Below are 9,083 nucleotides of genomic sequence, written 5' to 3' on the forward strand. Positions count from 1 at the left end.
GAATAATAGGGAAGCTTGGTACCAGTGACCAGGAGCCACCGGAGCTGTTTTATTTGCTATGTCTTTGGGAATTGGCTAGTGGGGTGGATTCTAGTTTTTATTTCTGGGCCTGCACAGATATGCATTGATTTTGTCATGTTGCTCTTGGTTTTATTAAGGGCTTCTTCTCCCCCCCCCCCCCAGAGCTGGGCCTGACTCCCACATCTCCACCCCCTCCACTTTCCCTGAACCATAGATCCCTATCCAAACTTTGCATTCCAGGCACATCTCTCGTTTTGATAGAATTTGTTGCTAGTATTACAAACAACTACCGTGTCCAAAAGCAACAGTCAGGATTGGGGGTCGCATTGTGCTGGGAACTATATATACACATATAGAAACAGAGCCTCCCTGCCACAAAGATTTGACAGTCTAGACGCATAATTACATATACCCCCACTCTGGCACCTCCACAGTGGGAAAAAGGGCCAGATCAGCATAATGGAGTATTCCTTTGGCGCAGACACCGTGGAGGCAGCTAGAAGGTTGTTCTCCATGGTACCCCCAAGCCCTGGTGTAAAGAATGTGCTGGGGTGGGGCCACAGCGCACATTGCTGTGGAGAATCTGGGGTACCATAGGGTAGCTGCTGTAACTTACAGGCCCCCGGGTCTATTGAAATTATGCTTGAGGTCTCTCCAACCCCCCCAGAGAAGGAAGGTGCAAGGGACCTTTAAAGACACCTCATCTGCCTCCCCTCCTCCCCAGGGCTGAGAGCTCTGTGCTGCACCTCCTGATCCACAGGCACAAGGAGGCCAAATTATGATGCAGTCTTTAATTTGGTAAATCTCCCAACTTAAAAAAAAGTTGAAAAAATGACATTGTCAAAACATTTCATTTGGGTATTTCACAAATGAAAAATTCCAGTTTTTCAATTCAAAATAAATTTTATAGAAATTTAAGTCAGTTAGACTAAAAAAAAAAGTTACAAAAAGGAAAAAAGTCGAAATCAAAATGAAACATCTGGATTGACCTGAACAACCACCACCACCACCAATACCAGTTTTTCAAGTTTCTGAATATTTGAGATTTTTCACTTTTCTTCCTGATCTGAGATGGGAACAAATTTTGAACTCCCAAAAATATTTGAGGGACCCTTTCCCACCCAAAACTGTACGCTGGAGAATTGGATTCTATCTCTGCCTCATACATTATGTGTGATGTTGGGCAAGTCATTTAAACATAACTTTTCACAGGTGGCTACTAATTATATTTTCTAAATTTTCTGGGTGCCCAATTTGAGACACCTGGGGCCAGATTTGTAGATATACTGAGAGTATGTCTACACTGCAATTAAACACCCACAGTTGGCCTGTGCCTCAGACTTAAGGGGCTGTTTTACTGTGGTGTAGACATTTTGGCTCAGGCTGCAGCCCAAGCTCTGGGACCCTATCACCTCATAGTTTTTAACTGCAGTGTAGACATACTCTGAGTGTTCACAGGTGCAACTGAAATTGATTGGAGCTGTATTACAAAGAATTCCATTGTTTCGATTGAGTGAAACCAAAATTCAGACACATGCTAAAAAGTTCTATAAACATGCCTATGGCAATACACACTGAATGAGGAGGATAACAAGAAACACTTGTTATCCCATTCATTGAAGAAGGCAGAGGCCCTGTGGAAAAGATAGTCTGTGATCATCAGGGATCTGCGTTTTCTGTGATAACCCCCCCCCCAAATTCTCCGATTTAAAAATAAAAGCATAAAAATCTATGTTTTTCCAAGATTAAAATGAAATCTGACAGCGGGAGCCCTGACACTTGGGACTGATAGCATCAATTTCCCATATTCCTGTGTGTGTGCTGGTGGCACAGAGTTCCACTGTAAGTTTTTATTTTTTCATAAAATCTAAAAACTAAAGATTCTCTGTCAAAATGCAAATTCTGCATTTTTCCACAGCAAATGGATTTCTAGGATCGCTGGTGATCATGTAATGAAAGACTATCATGATGCATAGCCACAAAGGAGCTGAACTAAGGTTGCATGGGCATTTCCTAACGTTTGAGTGCAGTGCTTGACTTTGCAACTTTAGTCTTCTTTTAACCTATTTTCATGTTGTTAATTAAAACTAAAGAAGTTTTTGATTTTTCAATATAGTTAGTGATTTTTTCCATCAGCAACTTTAGTTATAATGTTTGTGTCATAAATAGAGATGTTTGATATACTGTTTCTTTAAATATATTGAAATAATTTATTTTCATTTTCAACGTGAAATTTTTGAAAATCCATTCTTTTAGAAAAATTGAAATACATTTTTTTCAAAACACTCATCTGATTAAGGGGCTAGTCAAAAAGTAACAAACAGATTTTAAAAAGTGATAAAGGGCAAAACAATGAAAACCCAAAATGGGGGGAAATTCCTTCCCCCCGCCCCATTTTGCTACTGTGTAGCTTTGGACTAGTCACCTTAGGGTATGTCTACATTACCCACTGGATCGGCGGGCAGCGATCGATCCAGCGGGGATCAATTTATCGTGTCTAGTTTAGACACGATAAAATCAACCCCTGGGCCCTTTCCCGTCGACTCCTATACTCCAGCGCTGTGAGAGGCGCAAGCAGAATTGACAGGGGAGCGGCAGCAGTCAACCACCGCGGTGAAGACACAACGGTAAGTCGATTTAAGTACGTCGATTTCAGATACCAGGGCTAAGTTATATAGTGCAATTTTGTTTGGAAATATATTTCAAAATTGTATCAAATTCTCTCTCTCCCCACCCACACAAATCCCAATCATTTTATTTGCAAATATAAAGAAGATAAATGATAAAAAAGTAAATGAAATAAAAGTTGGCACAAAATGGAAAATTATAAAAATACTGATAATTCACCATTAAAAATATCAATTTACATAAAAAAAGATTTTTAAACAAAAAATTTTGAAAATTTTTGGACCAGGTGTAGAATAGAGAGAGATAGACAGACATCATATATTACAAATATGTTTGTTGTCTTGAGGGAGTAAAAGAACCCCATTTTCTCTTTACTGTGGCTGCCAGTAATATGGGGATTCCTACAATAGGCTGCAGTGTGGGATTTGTTTTGTAAATGGGGAGAAATGAGCATAGTTGTATTTTATCTTTAAGCCCTTCTTTTGCAAACAATTTTCCCTAAATTGCCTCTTGGCTCCTCCACCTTAGTCCAGACAGGGCTGCACAGTTTGGTTGTTTCTATTCCACACTACACACAGTGAGAGGACATTCTTTGCAAGAAAAGATTATTACTACATCAAACCCGATTAAAGCGGAAAATGATCCATAATCCACAATGGGAAGCCCAGGGAGGGATTACTAGATTTCCCTGGCTCTGAACTGAATTTGTTATTGTGCATGAACCCGTTAGAGGTTATGAAAAACTGTATAAAATGATCACAAAGGGCCACATATACCATAGAGTTTCGGTACAGCAGCTGAAGAGGGAAGCATATATCAAGAGGGGACAACATCATTGGACCTAAATGTTTACTGGGTCGTTTCAGTAGCAACAGGTATTGGCTGGCGTACTGAAAGGCCTTCAGCCTAACAAAATGGTAATTTAGAGTCCGTATTTCTCAGTTTCAGGATATGAATTCAGCTTTATTATTTCCAAATGTCATGGACCCAGCCTTGTATAAATAGAGTCCAATGTGAAAACAGAGTCCTTAGCAGCAATATTTTTTCCCCTTAAACATATAATCTAGGTCATCACAAAGAATGGATCCTGTTGAGGGAAACTGATTTTCAGACTCTCCTTCAAATGAGCCAATTACACTTGGACCCAATGTTTTTCTTAACCAAAGAAACCTCATCACAATTACCCAAATTGCAGTCCCACCAAAGTCAGTGGCAAAAGTCCCATTAACTTCAGTGGGGCAAATTTGGGCCATATAATCCGAGTTTCACTATAACAGGAGTTGCCTGGCAAAATATTTTTTCCTTTTAATCTCAATGAGTTTTAGACAGAGCTGACAGCTGGTAGAAATTTTTCAAAGAAATGTTTTTGATGAAAAATGGTGGATTTTTTAAAATGATTTATTTTGCAAGAAACTGTAGATATTGTCAAAATATTTCAATTTCCATGAAAAAAGGTCTTTTTAAAATTTTTTGAAAGGTTTCATCAAAAACAGTATCAAAATGGTTATTGAAATTTGTTGTTTACTACAAACCAAAACTAGGATTGTAATGAGCACTGCCAGCTGCAAAGAGACCATTTATTTTCACTTCTTATTGGAAGCAGCTGTAGCAAGACTGTGAGTTGGGGATTCTTCTTGTAGGTGGCAAATTGTCCTCTCCTTCTCTGGTTGCTGAGCAGATGGAGAAAGTGATGAAGGTCACCCTAGAAAATGGCACTCAACATGCAGTTTAACTCTGGGTATGCCTACATAGCAACTAGACACCTGCAGCTGGCCTGTGCCAGCCAACTTGGGCTCGCAGGGCTGTTTCATTGCTATCCAGACATCTGCACTCAGGTTGGAGCCCAGGCTCTAGGACCATGCAAGGTGGAAGGTCCCAGAGCTCACGCTCCAGTCTACGGAGCAATGAAACAGCTTCATACCTGAGCCCCACGAGCCTGAGTCGGCTGGCACAGGCCAGCCACAGGTTTTTCTTTGCTGTGTAAACTTACAGTGACTATGTGTAAAAATGTTTCCTTTGTACTCTGCAGATCTTCCCCTGTGTGCATTAGAATCATCGTGTCTGCTGACTTTAATAACACAAATCCTGCAGAGCCAGCCCAGCTAAGAGAGAGTGAGCGGTGGATTCTACTCCTGGAGCCGCAGCAAGTTCCAGTTTTATCTGTGCAAATCCACTGAAGACCAGTGGGTCTAAGGGCATGTCTACACTACAAAATAAAGTCAACTTTATGTAATTCGACCTTGAGCTTCTGAATTAATTATGTCAATTGTGCATGACTACAACATGCTCATTCATAGAATCAAAGAAGATTAGGGTTGGAAGAGATCTCAGGAAGTCATCTAGTCCAATCCCCTGCACAATGCAGGACCAATACCAACTAAAACATCCCAGCCAGGGCTTTGTCAAGCTGGGCTTTAAAAACCTCTAAGGATGGAGATTCCACCACCTCCCTAGGTAAGCCATTCCAGTGCTTCACCACCCTCCTAGAGAAATAGTGTTTCCTAATATCCAACCTAGACCTTCCCCACTGGAACTTGAGACTATTGCTCCTTGTTCTGTCATCTGCCACCACTGAGAACAGCCGAGCTCCATCCTCTTTGGAACCCCCTTCAGGTAGTTGAAGGCTGCTATCAAATCCCCCCTCACTCTTCTCTTCTGCAGACTAAATAAGCCCAGTTCCCTCAGCCTCTTATAAGTCATATGCCCCAGCCCCCTGATCATTTTTGTTGCCCTCCACTGGACTCTCTCCAATTTGTCCACATCCTTTCTGTAGTGGGGGCCCCAAAACTGGACGCAGTACTCCAGATGTGGCTTCACCAGTGCCGAATAGAGGGGAATAATCACTTCCCTCGATCTGTTGACAATGCTCCAACTAATGCAGCCCAATATGCTGTTAGCCTTCTTGGCAACAAGGGCACACTGCTGACTCATATCCAGCTTCTCGTCCATGTAATCCCCAGGTCCTTTTCTGCAGAACTTCTGCTTAGCCAGTCAGCCCCCAGCCTGTAGCGGTGCATGGGATTCTTCCGTCTTAAGTGCAGGACTCTGCACTTGTCCTTGTTGAACCTCATCAGATTTCTTTTGGCCCAATCCTCCAATTTGTCTAGGTCACTCTGGACCCTATCCCTACCCTTTAGCATATCAACCTCTCCCCGCAGCTTAGTGTCATCTGTGAACTTGCTGAGGGTGCAATCCATCCCATCATCCAGATTAATAAAGATGTTGAACAAAACAAGCCCTAGGACTGAGCCTTGGGGCACTCCGCTTGATACCAGTTGCCAACAAGACATTGAGGCGTTGATCACTACCCATTGAGCCCAACAATCTAGCCAGCTTTCTATCCACCTTATAGTCCATTCATCCAGCCCATACTTTTTTAAATTGCTGGCAAGAATACTCTGGGAGACCATATCAAAAGCTTTGCTAAAGTCAAGATATATCACATCCACTGCTTTCCCCATATCCACAGAGCCAGTTATCTCATCATAGAAGGCAATCAGGTTGGTCAGGCATGACTTGCCCTCGGTGAATCCATGTTGACTGTTCCTGATCACTTTCCTCTCCTCCAAGTGCTTCAAATGATTTACTTGAGGACCTGCTCCATGATTTTTCCAGGGACTGAGGTGAGGCTGACTGGTCTGTAGCTCCCCAGATTCTCCTCCTTCCCTTTTTTAAAGATGGGCACTATATTTGCCTTTTTCCAATTGTCCGGGACCTCCCGCGATCGCCACGAGTTTTCAAAGATAATGTCCAATGGCTCTGCAATTACATCAGCCAACTCCCTCAGCACCCTCAGATGCAGTACATCTGGACCCATGGACTTGTGCAAGTCCAGCTTTTCTAAATAGTCCTTAACCTGTTCTTTCACCACTGAGGGCTGCTCACCTCCTCCCCATACTGTGTTGCCCAGGACAGCAGTGTGGGAGCTGACCTTGTCTATCTCTATGGAGTGCGTCCTCATGAGCAGCACCTGCATCGATGCACAAAGCAGTGCATTGTGGTTAGCTGAGAGAAAAATACAGGCAGCCTACCCCCAGTCCCCATCAGCCACTTGAATTACATGCCAAGCGCATTAAAGGCACATTAGTGGCAGCGTGGTTTGGTGATCCGAAATTTGGGAGGGAGGAAATCTACATACTCTATTATTTGTTGTTCAAGCACTTTTAATGAAAACTTCCCCCATTTCCCTAGGTGACCCTATGTCATATCAGTCTCCTGAGGATAACAGATGCAGAAAGGGAGGAGATGCTGCAAGCGTCTGGGCAGGGCCGGCTCCGGGCACCAGCAGAGCAAGCTCGTGCTTGGGGCGGCAGATTCTAAGGGGCAGCATTCTGTCCAATCCTAGGGTAGCACGGCCGCCCTTTTTTTTTCCTTTTTTGTTTTGGTTCGCCGCTCCGGCCTCCCTGTAGGGGGTGCCCTGCACGCTCCATCTGCCCCAGATGGTGCCAGGTCTGCAGCAAGCCCGGCAGCCCGCATCCTTCCCTCCCCACCGACCTTCAATTCACCTGCAGGCGGGAGCAGCATGGAGCCCTCCCGGCAGGCGGTGCGGCGGGAGGGGCCGAGTGGCGAGTGCCCCAACTGAAGGAAGCCTGGCCGCCCCCCTTCTCTCTCTCCCCCCTGCTCCCTCCCCCTCCTCCCCGCTAGCTGGGGTGTGCGCTCTGCTGCCCGGGGCACGTCTGGAGCGCAGGGAGTCTCACTAGCCAGCGTGGCCGGGGGAGTGGCACCAAAAGTTTGCACCCTGGCGCCGGCCACCCTACAGGTTTTTTTTTTTTTGCTTGGGGCGGCAAAAAAGCCAGAGCTAGCCCTGCATCTGGGTATAGACCCAGTCCTTATGCTGCTATGCTGTGTACCACAATGATGCCAGCAGAATTAATTCAGAAGTTGTGTGGGAAAGTGGCCTACCATGCTGGAAGAAATAAGGCTGCCCTCCCCAGAAATCTTCTCCAAAGGATTGCAGAGTACCTCCATGAAAGTTTCCTAGAGATATCCATGGAGGATTCCCGGGCTATTCCAGTCCACAAACAGTATTTTCTGGGGACCACCCTCTGTGTAGCTGGAGTGGCCTCTTGGAAACCGAGACCCACAGCACCTCGTTTTTTCTTCACAGTAAACATGCAATAAAACCAAATGTGTGTGCCTGCTAAAGTTTAACTGGAATTTGATTGGAACTGTATCCTCACCAGAGATGCCTTCTCCAGCATCACGGTTGGTCACTGTCATGTCCTGTGACCCACAGGGCACCAGGGTTAAAAATATTTCCTGACTCTCAGGGAGAATGGATCCACCACTTGCTTGTCTGCCATTCTCCTCCTCTTCCTCATCCACCATATCATCCTCCTTATTGTCCCTAGACTCACATACCTGAAAGGTGTCCACGTTGCTTTTGGGGGTACTGGTAGAGTCACACCTGAGAATCTCATGCAGCTCTTTGTGGAACCAGCATGTGTGGGGGTCAGAACCAGAACAATTGTTCACCTCGCTTGCCTTCTGGTACACTTGGTGAACTTTTTATTTTCACATGGCATTGCTGCATGTCCCTCATGTAGCCCTTCTCCCCGTTCCACAAGCGATCTTGGCATAGATGTCAGTGTTTCTTCTTCTGGATCGGAGCTCTGCCTGCACAGACTCTTCTCCCCACACAGAGATGAGATCCACCACCTCCTGTGCAGACCAGGCTGGAGTGTGTTTGGGACATGGAGTCTCCATGATCAGCTGTGCTGGTGTGCTCCCAATGCAGATGAAACAGGAAATGGGAATTCAAAAGTTTCCGGGGCTTTAGCAGGGGAGGGGCTGTTTTCTCTGTACCTGGCTACAGTCCAGCAGAGTTGAGAACGATCACCACAGCGGTCACAGATGAGGATTGTGGGACACCAGCTGGAGGCCAATTAAGTCAAATTACACAACACTGCGTCTGCACAACCTTGCTGTTAACCCATGAAAATTGAATTAAGCGCTATGCCTCTCGCGGAGGTGGAGTACAGAAGTCAACATTAGAGGTGACTTAGGACAGCGTAAAGGACCTGGTCGTGTAGATGCATACATTAACAGGTTGACTTAAGGCAGCTTCCGTCAACCTAACTCTGTAGCATAGACCAGGCCACGGTGTCAGTGAGGGCATAGAAGTCAGAGATAACAGGTTTACAGAGGTGTAACTAAGGGCAGCATTTGGCCTGCAGAATCTTTATTACTTACTAATGATGATACCTGAGAAGTAGAGCTCATCAAAAAAATTTAAATGAAAAATGTTACTATGAAAAAATGAAGTGTTGTCAAAACATTTTGTAAGGAAGAGCCATTTTTGGTTGTTTTTTTTATATTATGATGGAAAAATTCAAAGTGAAACAAATGCAGATTTGTTTTTGTTTCCATTTTTGAAAAAACATTTTTGCTCCCCTTCCCAGACTCCCCCACTTTCTTTCCCTGTTTTATTCTCT

The sequence above is a fragment of the Chrysemys picta genome, chromosome 6, assembly GCF_011386835.1.
Source record: "Chrysemys picta bellii isolate R12L10 chromosome 6, ASM1138683v2, whole genome shotgun sequence".
Taxonomy (NCBI): Eukaryota; Metazoa; Chordata; order Testudines; family Emydidae; genus Chrysemys; species Chrysemys picta.